This window comes from Microcebus murinus, chromosome 22 (genome assembly GCF_040939455.1).
Source record: "Microcebus murinus isolate Inina chromosome 22, M.murinus_Inina_mat1.0, whole genome shotgun sequence".
Taxonomy (NCBI): Eukaryota; Metazoa; Chordata; class Mammalia; order Primates; family Cheirogaleidae; genus Microcebus; species Microcebus murinus.
In genome coordinates, this window is record NC_134125.1 from 27,543,357 (window position 1) to 27,551,580 (window position 8,224).

General features: G+C 63.0%; 3 pseudogenes; all 3 read left to right on the top strand.

Annotated features, from left to right (window-relative positions):
• Positions 1-13: 13 nt before the first annotated feature.
• Positions 14-132, top strand: LOC142863641 (uncharacterized; annotated as a pseudogene).
• Positions 133-3,936: 3,804 nt separating this feature from the next.
• Positions 3,937-4,055, top strand: LOC142863642 (uncharacterized; annotated as a pseudogene).
• Positions 4,056-7,861: 3,806 nt separating this feature from the next.
• Positions 7,862-7,980, top strand: LOC142863643 (uncharacterized; annotated as a pseudogene).
• The last annotated feature ends 244 nt before the right edge of the window (positions 7,981-8,224 follow it).

Genomic DNA, 8,224 nt, shown 5'->3' on the forward strand with positions numbered 1-8,224 from the left:
CTCCGCCGCCGCCGTCTAGGGCCACACCACCCTGAACGCCCCCGATCTCGTCTGGTCTCGGAAGCTAAGCGGGGTCGGGCCTGGTTAGTACTTGGATGGGAGACCGCCTGGGAGTACCGGGTGCCACAGGCTGCTGCTTTTTTTTTTTTTTTTTTTTTTTTTGCCTCTTGTTCTGTCCCCTTTCTGGGAGCGCGGCGGCGGCCCGGGGTGGGGGTCACCCCCACCCTCAGCGCCCGCCCGCGGTGCCTGGCGCCCCAGCCCGCACCGTGGGGCCTCCTCTTGTCCCAAGCCGCGACACCGCCGCCACGCGGCAGCATGCGTGGCATCTGGACTGTCAGGTCTCAGACCAAAGGTCTGCTCTGTGGGAACCGACACGCTGGAGGAAACCTTGAGAGTCTGAGAGGGGAGGGAGTTCCAGAAGAAGGCCAGGATGTCATTTTGAGGGAGTATGTGACCAGAACTCGTCCCGTTGCTTTTGGGGTTCTATGGGCTACACGCAGGAATCTTTGGTGGTGGCACCTGATGTTGGGGGATCCGGAGTCACACCCAGACCTGCTCCACAGGCCTCCTTTTACTTTTCTCTTCGGATTCATGATTTTTAAAAAGTGTCTCTTACCTCTATGATTGCATTTTCTTTTCTCTCTCTTTTCAAGCAGATGATGGGAGTACAAGTATTCAGGTGACATGTGTTGCCCGTGCCCCCCTCCCCCCTGTGTTCTTTTTTTTTTTTTTTTTTTTTTTTTTTTGAGACAGAGTCTCGTTTTGCTGCCCAGGCTAGAGTGAGTGCCATGGCGTCAGCCTAGCTCACGGCAACCTCAATCTCCGGGCTCAAGCAATCCTGCTGCCTCAGCCTCCCGAGTAGTTGGGACTACAGGCATGCACCACCACGCCCGGCTGTGTTTTTCTATATATATTAGTTGGCCAATTAATTTCTTTCTATTTTTAGTAGAGACGGGGGTCTCGCTCTTGCTCAGGCTGGTTTCGAACTCCTGACCTGGAGCAATCCGCCCGCCTCGGCCTCCCAGAGAGCTAGGATTACAGGCGTGAGCCACCGCGCCCGGCCCCCCCTGTGTTCTTATTCATATACCTCTCATGTTGTTGCAGCGTATTGTGGGGGTACCAATGTTAAGGTCGGGTGCCTTGCCCTCTCCAAGCCTCCCCCCTCGGGTCAGAGCTTCAAGTGCGCCCATCCCCCAGTCGGTGCGCACCCACCCCATGCCTAATGGATGTGTATGCCCCTCCCCTCCCCCCACCCGCCCGACACCCACCCGATGAAGGTGATTCCTCTCTGTCCACTTAGGCGTCCATCCGTTCGTACCAATTTGCTGGTGAGCGCGCTCACGTGGTGCTCGTGTGTCCATTCTTGGGATACCTGGCTTACTGGAACGGGTTCCAGCTCTGGCCAGGAGAACACGAGAGGCGCCCTCTCACCGCTGCTCCTCACAGCCGAATGGCACTCCGTGGTGTCCACGCGCCACATTTTATTAATGCACTCCTGGATGGATGGGCACTCGGGTCGCTTCCACGTCTTTGCGATTGTGAATTGTGCCCTAACTGTCACCCTAACCCTTACCCAGCCCGTCTCCTCTGCCCCTGCCTGACGCGCTCCTCCCCGGCCAGGCCCGTCACTGTCCTGGGCCCCCGCCTGACCGGCTCCTCCCCGCCCGGCCTGTCACCGTCCTCTGCCCCTGCCTGACATGCTCCTTCCCGCCCGGCCTCTCACCGTCCTCGGCCCCTGCCTGACCGGCTCCTCCGTCGCCTGGGCCTTCCAAGGGCTTGGTGTGGACGCTGCTTCCAGGAAGCCCTCCAGAAACCCGGCAGCAGGGTGGCCGCAGCAGTCTCCAGCAGCCGTCCCTAAGTCGCGTGAGTGCGGGGGACGTGCCCCCGCTGTGCCGCGGGGGCCCAGCCTGGTGTCTTCCCTGAGGCCCTGCGGCTGCCGGCTGGGCTGCCGCTCCCCGCAAGGGGAGAGCCGCGGAGGTGGGGACCGCCTCCTGATGGGGACGTACACGCAGCTCTCCAAGTCGGATTCCGGGGCTCTCTGTCCTGCCCGAAGGCCCAGCCGGCCTGCGGGTCCTTAGAGTGGCAAAAACCTCCGAAAACTGAGACTGAGGGTCCGGTGGGTGTCTGCACTTTTGTGCTGGGCACCCCAGGGAGGCCCGGGGGCTGGCTGGACAACGTGGTCTGCTGGGCTGGGGGGTTGGAGGAGCAACTGATGCCCTTTGCACTTTGGGTAGCAAGAGTCTGAGGTGTCTCTGAGCCCTGTGCCCTGTGGGGGGGGGGCGGGGGGGAGGAGGAGGAGGAGGAGGAGGAGGAGGTGGGAAGGGCCGGGGCCTGCAGTCCTGTTCCCGGGGTGGCACGGCAAGTGGCTTCTTCCACAGGCTGCTTGGCCTGGGCTCCCTGCACCTGGGCCTTTGGAGGACCGGCCCTGTGCTTGCCAACACTTCCTGCAGGGACCCAGAGCTGGGAGGTGGCATCTCTCAGCCCTGGGTCAGGCAGAGCCCCAGCGGGCCATGCCCACAATCTCTCTCAGCACCGGTCCCCCAGAAGGCTCCTTTGGGACCAGGATTCTCTTGCGGTGACTCTTTAAGGTCTGGCCCCTGGATGGAGGGGCACCAGGAGTAGAGGAGCAGGAAGGGGAAGGGGGTGGCCATGCGAGGGGACACTTTGAGGCCAAGTCCCAGCTTCAGCCTGATCCTCCTGGGAACCCCGCTCTGAGACAAGGAGCCGGGCTTCCCATTCCCACAGCAGCCAGTCGTGGGCTGAGGACACCTGGGGCGTTGGGAACTCCCTGGCTTCTCCTTGGTTTAACATCTGGAGCTGCTTGTGAATCGCGCCGCCACACACACCCGAGCGCAGGTGTCTTCCGCACAGACTGCGGGCCTCGCTCTTCTGAATGCCGCTAGCTCGCCACCCACCCACGGGTGAACCCGGTCAGGGTGCTTTCTCTAAGGGGCAGACAATTTCCGGGCGGGCTACCGGTGTCTCTGTTTGCTCGTTTCTTTCTTCCATTTCGGGAAAGTCTTCCTTGCTGGGTGTGGAAATCTCCTATGCCTTCCCTCGCCTATTCTGTCAGCTTTAAAATTCTCTTTCAGTTGCCACCCTCACAGATGGATTAGGAAACTCTTTCCGGTGCACTCATTAGTGAAATGACCTCCAGGAAGCTGGAATCCAATATCTAATGGCCGATTTTTAGCGAGTCCACACGCCAGGGTGGTCGGGGTCCAATGCAGCCCCGGCCAGGCCCAGGCCCCTTGGACTGGGCCACAGGAGGACACGGAGGAGGGTCCCGGCCCCCACGAAGCGGTGCCGGCAGTTCTCCACGGGCTTGGGCGTTTTCCAGAGGTAGGAGATGGAGGGGACTGATTTCTTCAGCGCCCCCCAAACCAGGCCACCCCACCCCACCCATGGGACACATCCCCAGAGAGAGACGCCCCATACACTGGCTGTGCCCCAGCCCTGGCCCGGGGGAATAGGCGGCAGCCCACCCACAGGGCGAGGGGGGGGGCGCAGCTGAAAGGGGTTGTGGGGGAGGGCGGCCCCTGGCTGGGGTCAAAGGGCGAGCGTCCCGCTCGTGCGCAGTCAGCGGCAGGCAGCGACGCGCTGGGGGTGGGCAGCGGGTAGGTGAAGGAGGCCGGGCGAGGAGACGAGGGGGGCTGGGAGGGCTCCACCTTGGCGAGTCCAGCCGTGGAGGCGCATCTTGTGTGAGTGTGAGTGAGTGTGAGTGTGTGTGTGTGTGTATAGAGAGACAGCCCCCCGCCCCGCCCCGCCCCGCCCCGCCCCGCCCCGCCCATCACCCCCGTCCCTGGGAGCCCGCGGGACCGGCCGGCGAACTCAACCGGCCCGGCCCGGCGCGGGGCCTGGGGCGGGAGGCGGCGGCGGGGAAGCCCAGAGAGGCTCGGCTTCTTGAGCGGGGCAGGGGCGCCCTCCGCCGCCGCCGTCTAGGGCCACACCACCCTGAACGCCCCCGATCTCGTCTGGTCTCGGAAGCTAAGCGGGGTCGGGCCTGGTTAGTACTTGGATGGGAGACCGCCTGGGAGTACCGGGTGCCACAGGCTGCTGCTTTTTTTTTTTTTTTTTTTTTTTTTGCCTCTTGTTCTGTCCCCTTTCTGGGAGCGCGGCGGCGGCCCGGGGTGGGGGTCACCCCCACCCTCAGCGCCCGCCCGCGGTGCCTGGCGCCCCAGCCCGCACCGTGGGGCCTCCTCTTGTCCCAAGCCGCGACACCGCCGCCACGCGGCAGCATGCGTGGCATCTGGACTGTCAGGTCTCAGACCAAAGGTCTGCTCTGTGGGAACCGACACGCTGGAGGAAACCTTGAGAGTCTGAGAGGGGAGGGAGTTCCAGAAGAAGGCCAGGATGTCATTTTGAGGGAGTATGTGACCAGAACTCGTCCCGTTGCTTTTGGGGTTCTATGGGCTACACGCAGGAATCTTTGGTGGTGGCACCTGATGTTGGGGGATCCGGAGTCACACCCAGACCTGCTCCACAGGCCTCCTTTTACTTTTCTCTTCGGATTCATGATTTTTAAAAAGTGTCTCTTACCTCTATGATTGCATTTTCTTTTCTCTCTCTTTTCAAGCAGATGATGGGAGTACAAGTATTCAGGTGACATGTGTTGCCCGTGCCCCCCTCCCCCCTGTGTTCTTTTTTTTTTTTTTTTTTTTTTTTTTTTGAGACAGAGTCTCGTTTTGCTGCCCAGGCTAGAGTGAGTGCCATGGCGTCAGCCTAGCTCACGGCAACCTCAATCTCCGGGCTCAAGCAATCCTGCTGCCTCAGCCTCCCGAGTAGTTGGGACTACAGGCATGCACCACCACGCCCGGCTGTGTTTTTCTATATATATTAGTTGGCCAATTAATTTCTTTCTATTTTTAGTAGAGACGGGGGTCTCGCTCTTGCTCAGGCTGGTTTCGAACTCCTGACCTGGAGCAATCCGCCCGCCTCGGCCTCCCAGAGAGCTAGGATTACAGGCGTGAGCCACCGCGCCCGGCCCCCCCTGTGTTCTTATTCATATACCTCTCATGTTGTTGCAGCGTATTGTGGGGGTACCAATGTTAAGGTCGGGTGCCTTGCCCTCTCCAAGCCTCCCCCCTCGGGTCAGAGCTTCAAGTGCGCCCATCCCCCAGTCGGTGCGCACCCACCCCATGCCTAATGGATGTGTATGCCCCTCCCCTCCCCCCACCCGCCCGACACCCACCCGATGAAGGTGATTCCTCTCTGTCCACTTAGGCGTCCATCCGTTCGTACCAATTTGCTGGTGAGCGCGCTCACGTGGTGCTCGTGTGTCCATTCTTGGGATACCTGGCTTACTGGAACGGGTTCCAGCTCTGGCCAGGAGAACACGAGAGGCGCCCTCTCACCGCTGCTCCTCACAGCCGAATGGCACTCCGTGGTGTCCACGCGCCACATTTTATTAATGCACTCCTGGATGGATGGGCACTCGGGTCGCTTCCACGTCTTTGCGATTGTGAATTGTGCCCTAACTGTCACCCTAACCCTTACCCAGCCCGTCTCCTCTGCCCCTGCCTGACGCGCTCCTCCCCGGCCAGGCCCGTCACTGTCCTGGGCCCCCGCCTGACCGGCTCCTCCCCGCCCGGCCTGTCACCGTCCTCTGCCCCTGCCTGACATGCTCCTTCCCGCCCGGCCTCTCACCGTCCTCGGCCCCTGCCTGACCGGCTCCTCCGTCGCCTGGGCCTTCCAAGGGCTTGGTGTGGACGCTGCTTCCAGGAAGCCCTCCAGAAACCCGGCAGCAGGGTGGCCGCAGCAGTCTCCAGCAGCCGTCCCTAAGTCGCGTGAGTGCGGGGGACGTGCCCCCGCTGTGCCGCGGGGGCCCAGCCTGGTGTCTTCCCTGAGGCCCTGCGGCTGCCGGCTGGGCTGCCGCTCCCCGCAAGGGGAGAGCCGCGGAGGTGGGGACCGCCTCCTGATGGGGACGTACACGCAGCTCTCCAAGTCGGATTCCGGGGCTCTCTGTCCTGCCCGAAGGCCCAGCCGGCCTGCGGGTCCTTAGAGTGGCAAAAACCTCCGAAAACTGAGACTGAGGGTCCGGTGGGTGTCTGCACTTTTGTGCTGGGCACCCCAGGGAGGCCCGGGGGCTGGCTGGACAACGTGGTCTGCTGGGCTGGGGGGTTGGAGGAGCAACTGATGCCCTTTGCACTTTGGGTAGCAAGAGTCTGAGGTGTCTCTGAGCCCTGTGCCCTGTGGGGGGGGGGCGGGGGGGAGGAGGAGGAGGAGGAGGAGGAGGAGGTGGGAAGGGCCGGGGCCTGCAGTCCTGTTCCCGGGGTGGCACGGCAAGTGGCTTCTTCCACAGGCTGCTTGGCCTGGGCTCCCTGCACCTGGGCCTTTGGAGGACCGGCCCTGTGCTTGCCAACACTTCCTGCAGGGACCCAGAGCTGGGAGGTGGCATCTCTCAGCCCTGGGTCGGGCAGAGCCCCAGCGGGCCATGCCCACAATCTCTCTCAGCACCGGTCCCCCAGAAGGCTCCTTTGGGACCAGGATTCTCTTGCGGTGACTCTTTAAGGTCTGGCCCCTGGATGGAGGGGCACCAGGAGTAGAGGAGCAGGAAGGGGAAGGGGGTGGCCATGCGAGGGGACACTTTGAGGCCAAGTCCCAGCTTCAGCCTGATCCTCCTGGGAACCCCGCTCTGAGACAAGGAGCCGGGCTTCCCATTCCCACAGCAGCCAGTCGTGGGCTGAGGACACCTGGGGCGTTGGGAACTCCCTGGCTTCTCCTTGGTTTAACATCTGGAGCTGCTTGTGAATCGCGCCGCCACACACACCCGAGCGCAGGTGTCTTCCGCACAGACTGCGGGCCTCGCTCTTCTGAATGCCGCTAGCTCGCCACCCACCCACGGGTGAACCCGGTCAGGGTGCTTTCTCTAAGGGGCAGACTCTTTTCCGGGCGGGCTACCGGTGTCTCTGTTTGCTCGTTTCTTTCTTCCATTTCGGGAAAGTCTTCCTTGCTGGGTGTGGAAATCTCCTATGCCTTCCCTCGCCTATTCTGTCAGCTTTAAAATTCTCTTTCAGTTGCCACCCTCACAGATGGATTAGGAAACTCTTTCCGGTGCACTCATTAGTGAAATGACCTCCAGGAAGCTGGAATCCAATATCTAATGGCCGATTTTTAGCGAGTCCACACGCCAGGGTGGTCGGGGTCCAATGCAGCCCCGGCCAGGCCCAGGCCCCTTGGACTGGGCCACAGGAGGACACGGAGGAGGGTCCCGGCCCCCACGAAGCGGTGCCGGCAGTTCTCCACGGGCTTGGGCGTTTTCCAGAGGTAGGAGATGGAGGGGACTGATTTCTTCAGCGCCCCCCAAACCAGGCCACCCCACCCCACCCATGGGACACATCCCCAGAGAGAGACGCCCCATACACTGGCTGTGCCCCAGCCCTGGCCCGGGGGAATAGGCGGCAGCCCACCCACAGGGCGAGGGGGGGGGCGCAGCTGAAAGGGGTTGTGGGGGAGGGCGGCCCCTGGCTGGGGTCAAAGGGCGAGCGTCCCGCTCGTGCGCAGTCAGCGGCAGGCAGCGACGCGCTGGGGGTGGGCAGCGGGTAGGTGAAGGAGGCCGGGCGAGGAGACGAGGGGGGCTGGGAGGGCTCCACCTTGGCGAGTCCAGCCGTGGAGGCGCATCTTGTGTGAGTGTGAGTGAGTGTGAGTGTGTGTGTGTGTGTATAGAGAGACAGCCCCCCGCCCCGCCCCGCCCCGCCCCGCCCCGCCCCGCCCATCACCCCCGTCCCTGGGAGCCCACGGGACCCGGCCGGCGAACTCAACCGGCCCGGCCCGGCGCGGGGCCTGGGGCGGGAGGCGGCGGCGGGGAAGCCCAGAGAGGCTCGGCTTCTTGAGCGGGGCAGGGGCGCCCTCCGCCGCCGCCGTCTAGGGCCACACCACCCTGAACGCCCCCGATCTCGTCTGGTCTCGGAAGCTAAGCGGGGTCGGGCCTGGTTAGTACTTGGATGGGAGACCGCCTGGGAGTACCGGGTGCCACAGGCTGCTGCTTTTTTTTTTTTTTTTTTTTTTTTTGCCTCTTGTTCTGTCCCCTTTCTGGGAGCGCGGCGGCGGCCCGGGGTGGGGGTCACCCCCACCCTCAGCGCCCGCCCGCGGTGCCTGGCGCCCCAGCCCGCACCGTGGGGCCTCCTCTTGTCCCAAGCCGCGACACCGCCGCCACGCGGCAGCATGCGTGGCATCTGGACTGTCAGGTCTCAGACCAAAGGTCTGCTCTGTGGGAACCGACACG